This window comes from Meles meles, chromosome 2 (assembly GCF_922984935.1).
Source record: "Meles meles chromosome 2, mMelMel3.1 paternal haplotype, whole genome shotgun sequence".
In the NCBI taxonomy this organism is placed as follows: Eukaryota; Metazoa; Chordata; class Mammalia; order Carnivora; family Mustelidae; genus Meles; species Meles meles.
In genome coordinates this window covers 146,172,042-146,187,637 of record NC_060067.1, presented here as the reverse complement: position 1 = coordinate 146,187,637, position 15,596 = coordinate 146,172,042, and the positions used below count along the sequence as shown (strand labels likewise).

The 15,596-nt window shown below is 37.1% G+C and overlaps 1 pseudogene; it reads left to right on the top strand.

The window, feature by feature from the left end:
- The first annotated feature begins 2,130 nt into the window (after positions 1-2,130).
- Positions 2,131-15,596, top strand: part of LOC123936909 — a 68,936-nt pseudogene continuing 55,470 nt past the window's right edge.

Here is a 15,596-nt window from a genome sequence, read left to right as displayed (position 1 = left end):
GAAAGCAAGTCCTAGAGCCCTATATTTCCCAGTTCTTGACTTTTGACACACTCATATTTTGTCTCCTAGATAACCTTGTGAAAATTTTTAGCCCCCAAACCAAAAAATGTTCTTTTTTTAATTTTAAAGATTTTATTTATTTATTTGAGAGATAGAGAGAGCACACAAGCAGGGGCAGAGGGAGAGACAGGTTCCCCTGCTGAGCACGGAGCCTGATGCAGGGTTCAATCCCAGGACTCCGAGATCATAACCCAAGCTGAAGGCAGACGTTTAACTGACTGAGACACTCAGGTGCCTCCCAAAAATGTTCTTGTCCCTCAAAACATCCATAGCAGATGGATTAAGCATAGTGGAAATGGAAATAGGCTAGTACAAAGGCTATTAGTTTCTCTCAGCTATCAAGGAGCAGTATGCATTGATTTGAAGGATATCTAGCTCATGATGCTATCATTATCCAGTGTCCTAATCGTCTGAGTTAACCAGCCTAGATCTACCTTAAGGTTAGGTGTTTCATTTCAATAGAGATAAGGATAGAAGAAATGTACAAGAATTGCATCTGACCATATCCTTTCTGTACTTGGTGGAGTTGACTTGACAGGCAATCTGAGAGCAAATATCTTCAAAGAAGGGAATCACTCACAAATTGCCAGAAAGAAATATTTTCTAAATCTGTGGTTAATGAATACAGTAATTATGGTAGTTCTAACCTTTTCCCCCTCAAACCTATCAATAAGTTTATGCCAAACTTCCAAACACATATCAAATCTAACTGATTAACCCATAAGAATAGTTTCTAATCTATATTGTGTAAATAGGGCTTCATGTGCATGTGGGTCTATGAAGCTAGGCCCATCTTTTCCATGTATAAGGATGGAGCTTCATTTATTGTCCTAGTCAGGATAGACAGGTAAGCACAGGTAAAGAGTTTTAAAGATGTCCTGATGACTTGAGGTAACTGTGTAATAAAATACCTATTTGAGTCCCAACAAAAAATTATAACTTTTTATCACCACACATAACCAAGTTTTCATTGCTCCTTTTATTTTACTTCCTATTGGTGTAATTTTTTTTAATTTTTTTAAAATTTATTTATTTTTTCAGCGTAACTGTATTCATTGTTTTTGCACAACACCCAGTGCTCCATGCAACACGTGCCCTCCCTATTACCCACCACCTGGTTCCCCCAACCTCCCACCCCCGCCCCTTGAAAACCCCCAGGTTGTTTCTCAGAGTCCATAGTCTCTCATGGTTCGCCTCCCCTTCCAATTTCCCCCAACTTTCTTCTCCTCTCCATCTCCCACTTTCCTCCATGTCATTTGTTATGCTCCACAAATAAGTGAAACCATATGATACTTTACTCTCTCTGCTTAACTTATTTCACTCAGCAGAATCACCTCCAGTCCCATCCATGTTGCTACAAAAGTTGGGTATTCATCCTTTTTTTTTTTTCCCCAGGGGTACAGGTCTGTGAATCTCCAGGTTTACACACTTCACAGCACTCACGATAGCACATACCCTCCCCGATGTCCATAACTCCCTCCCCCTCTCCCAACCCCACCTCCCCCCTCAACCCCCAGTTTGTTTTGTGAGATTAAGAGTCATTTATGGTTTGTCTCCCTCCCAATCCCATCTTGTTTCATTTATTCTTCTCCTATCCCCCTAACCACCCATGTTGCATCTCCATGTCCTCATATCAGGGAGATCATATGATAGTTGTCTTTCTCCAATTGACTTATTTTACTAAGCATGATAATATTTAAGAATATGTTTAATATTTTTATTTTGTAAAATCTAAGTGTGGCAAATATTATCATTTTACTGCCCAAAAGCTATAGTCTCTTCCTGGCTAACAAAATGAATCAAAGTTAGACCAATTTGAACAATTTTTTTCTGCATTATATTTGCCATATATTTGCTCTTCTAGGCTTTCTTGCAGTGAGGGATGCCATATGACAACCTCTGGCCAATGAAGCATAACAGGAGTTCTCTAATTAAAAAAAATAGTAGCCTCCTTCTACCTGCTGCCTTCTTCCTCCCTACTTGAGACACTGAAATAAGGATGTGATTCGTGATTCCTCAAATTTCTTGCTATCATAGTGTACTAAGCCTAAGGATGAGAGTCTATGTACGATGGCGGCGCAGTAATGCAGCTAAGCTTCTACACCCAAAATGAAACTGTAAGTTTCCAGAGTGGGAGAGGGTCCTATTAGTCAGATTAGAGATGTAGATAATAGCAACACATTTATTATGTGTCATATAGAGGAAGCCTACAAGGCTAAGAAAGCGTGAATGAGGGATAAACATCTCAGGCATCCAAAATATGGTGTAGGCAGGTCTGGAGTTATCCAGACCAAGGTAGGCAGAAAAATCCTATAAGGAAAGGAATCCAAGCAGAGATACCAGTGTGTGCAAAGGCAGGGTGATGAGCTAGAATATGACTTGGTTGCTGAATGTCTTGTCTGTAGTTTAGGAGTGTCACAAGCCATGGAGTCAATGGTGAGAGATGAGGTTAAAGATGGGGCAGATCCTAAAAGTACTTTTATGCCAGACTGAGGATTTGGAGACAAAGAGATATGTTGAGATGAGGAACAACATGAGAAATAGAATGGATTTTTTTATCCTCTAACAAAATGTGGAGGTTTAATTGAGTATTTTTTAAAGATTTATTTATTTTATCAAGAGAGAGAGAGAGCACAAGATTGGGGGAGAGGGGCAAAGGGAGAGGGAGAGAAAGAATCTGCAGCAGACTCCCCACTGAGCCCACAGGGGGAGGTGGGGGTGGGGCTTGATCTGAGGGGCTTGATCATGACCCTGAGGGAATTGATCATGACCTGAGCCAAAACCAAGAATTGGAAGATTGACCTACTGAGCCAACCAGGTACCCCAGCTATGTGTTATTCAGAGCTAGTGAGGTCCTAGGAAAATCTCCTTGTAGTATCAGTGGGAAGTTTTCATAAGTAAAGATTCAGACATCATTTCTCTGGGTATGAAATCCATGAGGAGATTCTTAAGCTAGAGCATCCTTATGAGCTGGGAGCACTGGCCTTTTCTGAGGAAGGGCTCTTCCCTCCAAATCCAGGCAAGTTTCCAGGCATCTAAGAAGGAGGCTTTACTGGGTCCATTTGGATGCTGACTCTGTGTTCTCAAGGGCCGTTGATAAGCAGAAATAGTATAACCACAAGAATGCCTTCTGATAACAGTAAAGTAGGCTGCTGCATTCCTGAGTCAAAGCTGGTGCTCCCTCATCCACTGCCAAGCTATAGAAAGAGACAAATTATTTAAACCTGGTCTACCTATTTCGGCTGGCAGCTCTCAGGAAATGAGAAATGAGTAGCAGCATATGTGTATGTGTGAGATTGAAGGAGAGAGAGAGAAAAGGGGAGAGAGAGAGAGAGAACATACCAGAGTTTAGGCACAGATCCTGGCCATGTATGTGGTGCTACAGTGTCTGGTTTCCTTACTCTAGAGGCTTGGGGCTGGGGCAGGATACCACTTGACCAGTTGATCACTCCTGTGCCAGAGATGGAGCCTGCCAGAAGCCTGCCTTTGCCTTTTAGTACTTTGACTCTCACAGCCTGAAAGAGCTATGGCCAAACTACTCACAATGCCTCTGCCCACTACTCCATCTTCCTTCCTGCGACTTCTCTAAAACCAAACTACCTACGATGAACACAGACTTGCTTTGCACATGCTGTCTTGCTCTTCCTGGGATCTCCTTCCTTCTTTGTCTGCTTGGCAGAATCCTATTTAGCCTTCAAACCAGATCATGAGTCACTTTGTCTATGAAGGAGATTCTCTTTCCTCTTGATACCACATGTGAAAAGTTGTTGTGCCTCCTTTTGGTTCCTTTTATCCCTTAAACGGTTTCCCTAAACCCTTTGGATGACTATGTCTATGTCTATGTCTGTATATATGTATGTGCATGTGTATGTGTATGTGTAAAAGAATATATTCATGTATATAAATTTTAAATTGTGGTAAGTCATACATAACATAAAACTTACCATCTTAAGCATTTTGAAGTATATGGTGTAGTAGTGTTAAGTACAATCACATTATTGGACAAAAAATTCTTCAGACATTTTCATCTTGCAGATCTGATATTTTGCACCCATCAATCAACACTCATTTCCCCCTCCTCCCAGCCCTCACAACCACCAGTCTACTTTTTGTTTCTATGAATTTGATTACTTTTATTGCATCATATAAATGGAATCATGCCATATTTTTGTGTGTATGACTGGTTATATTACATAGCATAATGTCTTCAAGGCTTATTGATGACATAGCATATGTCAAATATATCAAATCAAAAGGATTTCCGTCCTTTTCAAGGCTGAATAATATGCCATTGTATGTATATATCAGATTTCATTTATCTATTCACTCATTGATTGACATTTGTCTTGCTTCTGCCTCTTGGCTATTGTGAATGTTACTATGAGCATGGGGATAGAAATATCTTTTCAAGACCTTGCTTTTCATTCTTTTGTACATATACATAGAAAAGAAGTGCTGATTCATATGGTAATTCTATTTTTAAGTTCTCGAGGAACCCTCATATTGTTTTCCATAGAGGTTGCACCTTTTTACTTTCCTACTAACAGTGCTCAAGTGTTCTGATGCTCCACATCCTCATCAACACTTATTTTCAGCTTTCTTTTTAATTGTAACTATCCTAATGAGTGTGAGTGATATCACTTTTGTGGTTTTGATTTGCATTTCTCTGATAATAATGTTGGGAACCATTTCATAGCTAATTAGTCATTTTTATATTATCTTTGGAGAAATGTCTATTCAAGGCCTTTTTCTATTTTCGAATTGGGTTTTTGTTGTTGACTTGTAAAAGTTCTTTACATCATCTGAATATTAACTCATTATCAGATTGATGATATACAAACATTTTCTCCCATTCAATAGATTGCTTATTCTTATTGTTAATTGTATCCTTGGTACACAGAAGTTTTAATTTAGATGTAGTCTCATTTGTCTACTTTTTATTTTGTTGTCTGTGCTTCTGGTAAAACAACCAAGAGGTCACTGCCAAATCCAATGTCATGAAGCTTTTCCTCTGTGTTTTCTTTTAGAAGTTTTATAGTGTTAGGTCCTATGTTTAGGTTTTTAATTCATTTTGAGTTATTTTTTGTATGTGGAGTAAGGTAAGGGTCCAACTTCATTCTTTGGATATGAATATCCAGTTTTCCTAACAAGAAAATGTATTTGTTGGAGGTACTGTCCTTTCCCATTGAATTGTCTTGGCACCTTTGTCAAAGATCATTTGATCATATATATGAGGGTTTGTTTCTGACATTTTTATTCTATTCCATTGGTTTATGTGTCTCTCTTTATGCCATACCACACTGCTTTGATTATTGTAGCTTTGTAATATGTTTTTAAATCAAGAACTGTGAAATCTCAAACTTTGTTTTTCTTTAACATTGTTTGGCTATTTGAGGATTGCATATGGAAATATATGCAATCCATTTAAGGTGGATTTTTTTTTAAATTTCTGAAAGAAATTCCAGTAGGATTTAGTTAGGGATGTCATTGAATGTGTAAATAACTTTGGGTGGTCTAATAGACTGAATTGTGTCTGCCCAAAATTCATATATTGAAGTCCTATTAAATTTGGAGCTAGGGCTTTAAAGAGGTAATTAAGGGTAAATGAGGTCATAAGGATAAAACTCTAATCTAGTATGACTAGTGTCCTTATAAGAAGAAGAGGCCCTAGGATTGAATGTGCATAGAAGAAAGGTTGTTTGAGGACAGAGGAAAAAAGTGACCATCTATAAGGCAAAGAAAGAGACCTCAGGAGAAACCAAGACTGTCCAAACCTTGATCTGGCCTTCCAACCTCTAGACCATGACAAAATTAATTTTCGTTGCTTAAGTCACCCAGTCTATAGTGTTTTATTACAGTAGACATACCCGACTGATACAGGAAGTACTGATATTTTGACAGTATTAAGTCTTCTAATCTTTGAACAAGATGTATCTTTCCATTTATGTGTGTCTTCTTTAATTTCTTTCAACAATGCTTTGTTGTTTTCAGTGTACATGTCTTTTGCCTCCTTGGTTAAGTTTATTCCAGAGTATTTCATTTTTTTTTTAACGCTGTTGTAAAAGGAATTATTTTATTACTTCCCTATTGGGATTGTTCATTGTTAGTATAGAGAATACAACTGAATTTTGAGTGTTCATTTTGTATCCTGCAACTTTGCTGAATTTGTTTATTAATTCTAAGGGCTTTGGAGGTAGAATCTTTAAGGTTTTTAAGATCATATCATCTATGAACAGAGATAATTTCATTTCCTTCTTTCCAGTATGGATATCTTTTATTTCTTTTTTTTTCCTAATTGCTCTGGCAAAGACTTCCTATACTATGTAGAATAGAAGTGGTGATGGCAGGCATTATTTAGGGTTTTATATGTCTCTCTCTTGCATTAGATTTCACCCAAACCTCTTGAAAGTAGGAATGAGTCTTATTTATACCTATATCTTCAGTGCCTGGGATTGACTAATATATATTTAATATAATTCCCTAGAGAAAATTAAAGAATGAATAAATTTTTGGAGAAAATAAAAGGTTATTTTGAGATTGACTGGCAATCTCTTTGGAGTGACTTTGGGAATACAAATATAATCATTGATAAAACTTTTGTTTAAAATAGAGTTCATTGTAGCTCACCCAGGTTTAACATCAATAGTGACATCATACTGATAGTATGTACCTTAAATACAAGGCAGAAGACATTTCTTTTGGCCTGGTTGATTTCACAGTAATACTAGCATGATGAAATAGGGTATCTTTCTTATTTATTGATGTAGCCCTATTACTTGAGATAATCCTGAGATATAGTAGGTACTCAAAAAATGTTTTTTCACTAAATAATATGAAACAAACAATGTGTGGCAATGTGCTGATGGCAAGGAGTTCAATGTACATTGTCAGACCTGTGCCTCTTGAGACCAGTGTTAGGGATTCTCAAGGTCATAGATCTAGTAATGGGCAAAGTCAGAGCTTGAACACAGCTCTGCATGCAAATTTCATGTTCTTTCAGGGCTCACCTGTTGCTTTAATCCCTTTTGTGTCCTTAGAACTTTATAAGTAATAGGTATTCTACAAGTATTTGTTAAAATGAATATGTTCTTTGCATAAATGTTATTTCTGAGCTTTTATTTTTTTTTTTCATGTTATTTATTTTTTCAGTGTAACAGTATTCATTCTTTTTGCACAACACCCAGTGCTCCATGCAAAACGTGCCCTCCCCATTACCCACCACCTGTTCCCCCAACCTCCCACCCCTGACCCTTCAAAACCCTCAGGTTGCCCCAACCTCCCACCCCTGACCCTTCAAAACCCTCAGGTTGTTTTTCAGAGTCCATAGTCTCTTATGGTTCGCCTCCCCTCCCCAATGTCCATAGCCCGCTCCCCCTCTCCCAATCCCACCTCCCCCCAGCAACCCTCAGTTTGTTTTGTGAGATTAAGAGTCACTTATGGTTTGTCTGAGCTTATGGTATTTCTGAGCTTTTAGTAGATAATTTGTTCTGAACTTTTTCTGTCAATCCAGAGAAGCAAGTGTTTGTAGCTGTAATATTCTTACTCATTTGCTCATAACCACAGATCCTGGCCCTACTCAGTTACTCAGTTAAAGACAACAATGAACCTAATTAACAATTTTGGCCAGGGTATAATTTCATCTGAAGCTATTCATTTTTAAAATTACCATACTCAGTCACTGCTTTGTCACATATAAGACTTCAGCATACATAATATGAACCTATATATAATACATATATATGTATAACATGTGAACATATATATGTATATATATGCCTACATATAATGCATGTCTAAGGTATATGTGCATGTGTACACATACATGTGTATATATACAGTTTACACACACACACACCCCAACTGGCCATCTGTGTCTGACTTCCAGGACTGGTGGGCTGGGATCCCTTCAGGAGATACTGTTAGAACATAATCCTGCCTCAGTCTCTATAGATAGAGTGAGTAGGGGACACTTGCCAATGGCTCTGGTACTCCAAAGACTGTGGTTCTGGAAACCATGCATGTCCTTGGCATGGACCTTGAGATAACTAGAAGATAAGTTTAGTGAGTGCTGCAGTCCAACAGTTTTGAAGATGGGAGCAAAAAGCTGCTGTAGTTTGGAGAAAATGTTACTAAGACTTCACATAAGAAGGAGGCTTGGAAGTATTCAGATTATAGAGATAGCTATTAAACAGTGCTTAGCGTATGCACACTTGGACGTTAATACAATTACCACCAGGAAAGGCCTAGTAGGAAAAAAAAAAAAAACAAGCTTCTTTGACACAGGGAAAGTAACTTAGGGATTAACAAGTGAGTAATAGTCCTGGCTGGTTTGGGTTTACTAAAATTTAATGGGATTGGTGTAAATGTCATCACTTCATTTTCTTGGTAAGTGGTTGATAACAAGTATTAGCAAGAAAGTTTTGCAATAGTAAATTTCAGCGTTAAAAAATAGCAACCAGTCCTCTACACACCATTATTTTAAAATAGTGATGGTTTCTCTTGGTTAGGAGTACACCAAATCTTTGCTGGCTCTAATTGTTACTCTGAAATCTCTCTCTTCCTTTCAGGTGGTCATGGGACAAAATTATCCTGAATATGTTTTCTTCCAAGACCTTCCAAGCCAGGCAGTTGGGATTGGCTGGTGGTCAGTCACAGTCTGGAACAAGAAATTTGAGAAAATAAATTTTAGTGGGAGGTAGAGAACCAAAAGGAAATTAAAAAAAAAAAAAAGAACACAAACAAAACCACACATTCAATACATTTAAGAAATTATTTCTCATGATTTTCAAATCCTCTCTGAATTAAAAGGAGAAGAATAAATGAAACAAGATGGGATTGGGAGGGAGACAAACCATAAATGACTCTTAATCTCACAAAACAAACTGGGGGTTGCTGGGGGGAGGTGGGATTGGGAGAGGGGGAGGGGGCTATGGACATTGGGGAGGGTAAGTGCTATCGTGAGTGCTGTGAAGTGTGTAAACCTGGAGATTCACAGACCTGTACCTCTGGGGATAAAAATACATTATATGTTTATTAAAAAAAAAAAAATTGGAAGGGGAGGTGAACCATAAGAGACTATGGACTCTGAAAAACAACCTGAGGGTTTTGAAGGGTCAGGGCTGGGAGGTTGGGGGAATAGGTGGTGGGTAATGGGGAGGGCACGTTTTGCATGGAGCACTGGGTGTTTTGCAAAAAGAATGAATACTGTTAAGCTGAAAAAATAAATAAAATGGAAAAAAAAATATGGTTGATGGGTGGAGATTTAGAGAAATTAAGTAGTCTTCAAATTATAGCTTTATGAATCTTCAAATTCTGCAATGAAAATTTTAGGCAATTAGAATCAAATTGATTCAATTACCAGTAAGCTAGAAGTAGCAACTTTTATAATTTTCTGATTAAATGGTTATTTCCAATGTCTTTGTTTTGATAAGATATTTCCTTCATTGTTCTCATTGAGTTTTTTCCTTCTAGGCTGAAGGATTTTGAAATTAAGATCATTGTGTCATCTTTATAGGTTTCTCATTGCTTTATCTGTTTTAGGAATTTAGGGTACCCATCTGCAAATCTTTCTGTCTCACCTGGTTTGCAGCTCACATGGTAGGAATTCCATAACTGAGTGAAGGCTGAGAAAGTGGCAATGCTTGCCTTGTAGATGGTGAAATGCTATGGTCATTTCCTTTCTTCAATCCAGTATTTGATATATATATATAATTCTGAAATACATTAATTTTTATCTTTGGAATTACCAGGATGCAATGAACCAAATTTGGAATTGCTGAAATTTAGTTTATTAATGAGACACCAATAATTGCCTTGAAAATCAAAACTATTTTTGCTGTAACTCTACTTCTAAGATAGGGCAGAGGTTCCTCCATAAGATTTTTTCAATTATTATTTCAGTGATGTAAAGAGGTTAAAATAGGGAGAAGAAGCAATAAATATGGAGCAATATTACTTAACCAAGGGAAGTTGGGCACTGCTTTGAAAAAACCCACATCAAAAGTGTAAAAAAAAAAAAAAAAAAGTGTGCACTGACATTGCTTTATGGTCCCTGGCCATTTATCTCCGCTCTCTTGCACATAGTACATTGCTAAAAATATGTTTTTCCAAATTTTTATTTCACTCTCAAGATTGTCCTGGAAACAAGTTAATCATTACTTCTGGAAGAAATTGAAATTAATATTACTCTTGAGGATCAGGAGAGAGCAGGTGAAACCCAGAAAGCATAATGCGCTTCATATGGTCAGGAATCCAATACCAAACCAATCATGGTGTGGCATCTGAAATTAAATCTTATTGTTCCTTTTTGTAATAGAGTTTCCTCTCCTGTACTGCCTCTGTGCCTTGAATAAATGAGGGTGCTCACAGCTGAACTGATTGCTATGGTTACAGGCAATCTGTGTTACATCTCAAGGAAGTGAAAAAAGGGTAGTTTGAGGTAAACATTACCCCTCTTTTACAGAGGACAGTTCTCTCACAACTGCGCTCCTGACTCAGGCTTCTGTTGAAAATATACGAGGAGTGCATCAAGGACCGAGTTCTCACCCACCCTCCTGCCCCACTCAAAAATGCATACCCTTGATGCCCAATCCTATTATCATCTCCAGAGGATGAGCTAATTTGGTTTCCAGAGTTTGGGGGTTGGGACCATGTTTAAAGTTGCAGACACAAAGAAATCTGTGAGACCTATAAAGTTATATTTATTATTATAACATATTTAGTAAGCACTGGTATTATTATTGGCACCAGCCAACTGAGCCCTAATACTTCCGATGTTGCAATAGCTAGCACTAACAACCCTGGTACTAACAGTGGGGCATGCCTGTCCTCCAACATGCTCAGTCCCCAGGGCTAGATGTGGACTTGGGCTGTTACGTTCTGTGGGTAAAGGCATGGTCTCTATGACGTCTGTTTGGCTGAGTTCACCTCCCAGGCATAGATCGAGAGCCTTCTCTTGGCCAAGTGCTCTCCTAGGTTCTGGAAATGGGAAAATGAATAGGTCTTTTCCTTCTTGGAGAGCTGTCAGATAATTAATATAATTCCAAGGATGAAATCAGGCTATGAGAGACCGCTTTAGAGGTTTTTCTAGTTTTGTCTTGTTTTGCTTTTTGTTTGTTTATGTGTTTTTAGGTTTTCCAAAGAACTTGACTGTGACGGAGAGCTGATTTTCTGTGAAGAGAAAGGTTGCAGATATAGAGACGATGACCAATGGTAATATTTCAAAGACCCTACAGGCCCAAGCTAGAATCCTGCTTTTTACTGATACATTTTTGTACATATTTTAGTCTATATTTCATAGTTCCTTGTGTTTCTCTTTTTAGTTTAGTTTATTTTTTCCTTTGTTTCTCTTCTTGCCCTCTTGAAAATATATTTATAGATGATTTTAACCCAGCCCCCTTCTCTCTTAGTTTAGATAATTCCTTGATAATTGTAGCTCTGTTGAAATTGGAATTGAAATAGGGAAGTTAATTTTGTAATTCATTACTAATGAGTTCATACTTTTCTTTGCATAAGAAAGATATTAATGGCATGAACTAAGCTGACTGGTTTTGCTCTCTGGAAGGAAGAGGTTTTATTTCTTGGTTACAAATACAGCTTTGGGCAAGGGTTTCTGTTTTGTACAAAGCATATTTTAAGCCTGATTCGGTTGGACAGGAGGTGATCCAAGGAAAGCTCAGTATTTGAGACAAATTGGTCAGTACCAGATCTTGATGGAGATGTATCCATTCTCTATCTTTTGGTTTAGAGAGCGTCTGGTTTGTCCTGTAGCAACAGGTCAATATTCAAACTTGAGTATGAGCAGAGAATCTCACTGTTCCGACAGTGAAGGAAGAGCAGCTTTGGAGAACTGGGCACTTATTCCAACAATTTAGCTTCCATATCAGAAGGCCAAGATTTTTAAAGCTATCTAGGAGAATTTTAATATTGATTTAAGAATTTCAGCACATTTAACATTTATGCTAGTTACTTTCCTCTTCTAAAGTGGGGTAACTTCTTCTCTCTCTTTTTCCTTCCTTCATCCCTCCCTTCTTTTCCTTTTCTTTTCTCTGTTCTTTTCTCTTTTTCTTTTCTATTTTCTCTTTCTCTCTCCCTTCCTTCCTTCCTTCCTTCCTTCTCAGTCCCAAATAGCACATTGTTTAGTATTAGGCTGTTCAGGTAAGTGTGCCTCTGATTTCAGAAGGATCCTTCTGCCTCTTCAGTTCATACTGATATTATTTAGGTTATTTCTGGAAGGACGTGAAAAGAAAAAGTGCAGCATAAAATTGGTGCTGTCATAAACATTCTGCCTTTTTGGCGACATGGACTGCAACCCCAGCATTTGCTTGTGACAGTGCTCCTACTAACTAACTTACATTGGACAGAGCTATTTCTTCATGCAATGGAGGAAATCTGTGAAGATCATGAGTTTGGGCTGAATTATTAAAAGTACATTTTTTTTCTTTTTTTCCCATTTTATTTATTTTTTCAGCGTAACAGTATTCATTGTTTTTGCACAACACCCAGTGCTCCATGCAAAATGTGCCCTCCCCATTACCCACCACCTGTTCCCCCAACCTCCCACCCCTGACCCTTCAAAACCCTCAGGTTATTTTTCAGAGTCTATAGTCTCTTATGGTTCACCTCCCCTTCCAAAATTTTTTTTTTAATAAACATGTAATGTATTTTTATCCCCAGGGGTACAGTACATTTTTTGAAGAACTACTGTGGATCATAATTTTTGGGGCCGTAACACTTTACTGTGTCATCTCCTTGCTTTTTCAGGATAATGATTAAGAATGGTACTAATCAGTTTCAGAAATGGGAATATTTGGAAACCTAGTAGGTCTCTTGGGGTTTTATGCAGCAGTTAGTTATGCTTTAGGGCTCCACTTTTGCTCTTTCTCTTTCTCACACACACACACACACACACGTACACACACACACGTGTACACACACACACACACACGCACAGACATAAATACTATCAAAATACTATCAAGCATCTTAGAAAGCAACCCAGTATGAAATTTACTCCTGGCAGTCCACATGAACAGAAAGGAATTGGCAAGGATTCACTTCTAAGGAAGCTTTATAGAGATGTTTGGCTTTCTGGTACAAAATTTTTGGGGTGGTTTGTGGAAATGATTGAAGATTAGATATAATGACTTAGTGGATATTGAAGCAACTATGAGAAGACATTTCATATAAAAGAAAAAAATTATGTAATATTTAACAGTCCCTAAACATCAACATAAAAGAATTCTATATTAAGATTCTGGAGTTATATATTAGTTTCCCAAAATGAGCTCTTGAGTTGTGCCCTGGCTATATTTTAAAATTAAAACAGAAATAGTGCATCTCTTCTTCATTATTTCATTGCCCAAGCCAAAAAGATTTAGATGCCTTCCTTGAATATGGAATTCTTTCCAGCGCTCCCATAAACAAATTAAAGGAGATTATGGGTTTTGTGTGCATGCTGGTCAACCAGCCGCATCCTCTACAGGTTCTTTTAAATATTTTGTTTTTCTCAGGAGATTTTATTTTTGACTCTCAATTTGTAATGTGGACATTGGCTAGGTATCCCCAAATTGAGAGTAGGTAGCTAAAATATTCCGAAACAGGCAAACAAACAAAAAAGAAGTCTGAGCTGTTTTGTTTGTTGGTTGGAAAGGGAATTGTTTTGTTTTCCACCAAACACTTTATATTCATTCCTTGCTTTCCTCATTCCCTGAGTAACCATAAAGGGTGACTTTCTCTTTATAAATTTAAATGCTTGTCTTAAAACTTAATAAAGTGTTCATGAAAACTAGGCTTTTTCTTCCTGGTTTTATGTTTGTACTATTTCTTTAATCTTTGCTTTTTTGGTTTTACTTGACTCTACAATCACGTGTAAAACCAGAATCCAAATCAATTTTTTTTTTTCCAAATCAATTTTTAGTAGTGTCATTTTGACAAAAGGATAGAGCCCTACTTTTCATGTAGCCATTCTTAAGAGCCAAGTCTTCAAGTAACCACATTCATAGAAGAAACATGGTTTTGTTAAAATGGTCCTTAGAGACTAGTCAATAGATACAAATTCTAGAAGTGAAACTTCCATTAGATGTCTGACAAGGTGGTAAACTTTTCTAGGTCTCTGTTTTCTCATACTGACAAATGAGAATGCTGTGTTAGATGTTTTCTCTTTTTTTTTTTTTTTTTTTTGTTTTACCCTATTCTACGGTTTGGAAATTTATAACCCCCAGATAGTGATTAAAATAACTAAAATTCTCTATTCCTACCCAAAGTACTATTGTCATATTAACTACGATGATAGAAATATACCTCTGTGAAAGGAATATTCTTAATTCAGTTAAACTAAGGCTTTCAAGAATCCCATGTTTAATAGTTCAAACTGAAAAAACAATTCACTTCAAATTAAAAGAAAACATTTCTAAAAAGGCTGTGGATTTGTGGACATTTGAAATGAATCCCCTTCCACCTTTTCTTTTCTTTATTACTTTTTTTTAAAGATTTTATTTATTTATTTGACAGAGATCACAAGTAGGCAGAGAGGCAGGCATAGAGAGGAAGCGAAGCAGGCCTCCTGCTGAACAGAGAGCTCTATTCGAGGCTCGATCCCAGCACCCCAGGATCATGACCTGAGCTAAAGGCAGAGGCTTTAACCCACTGAGCCACCCAGGTGCCTCCCTTCCACATTTTCATTGCTTTTCTTCCCACCCGAGGAATCCCAAAGCCAGCATGCTCTTAAACTTCTTATTTCTGGATTGTAAATACATGGGTAATGGTGTTAGAGTATTCACTCTGAAACCCCCATGGTCACAGGGTCTTGAAGTAGTGTTTCTAACAACAACAACAACAACCCCATCTCTATTTAAAAATAATATTTTAAAAGAGCACTATAGAATTTTTTTAAAGAGATATCTTAAATAAAAAATTACTGCTAAAGGAACTCTTAAAGTAGTTGATAGTAAAAGACATTTTCTATATTTGTTAGGACAAAATTCCTTAAGTTATAATATTTGGAAAAAAGAAAATCTGATTTAGTTAACAGTTATATTCAAAAAGGGTTAATTTGGAAGATACCATGTTCTAGGCACTTTGGCAGATGCTTGATTTTCGTCTGGCTTAATCTTCACAATGGTACCGTAAAAAAAGTATTATATATATTTTTAGATTATGAAAGTGAGCATTGATAAATATACTTGCCCAAGGATTTAAACTGAGTCTTTGGCTGTAATTACCACAAACAATCATCACCTGAATTCTTTTTTCCCAAGAAATTAAATTACTCTTGTTCTTACAATTACTAATGGTGTGTTAACCAAGTATTATCTAAGAGAAGCTTTACACTAAAAAAGACAAATGATTTGGAAGCAATACATCAAAACAGCCAACCGATCTGTTGCAATTAGAGAAGTTGTGTATAATGGATTCACTTAGGTAAGCACTCTCCTTATGGGTTTGCCCATGCCATAGTAATTTGCTTAGCTAGCCCTTTTTTCAAGAGATAGTATAAAGATAAACATCAACTCACATCTCAGCAATTACTGGATTAA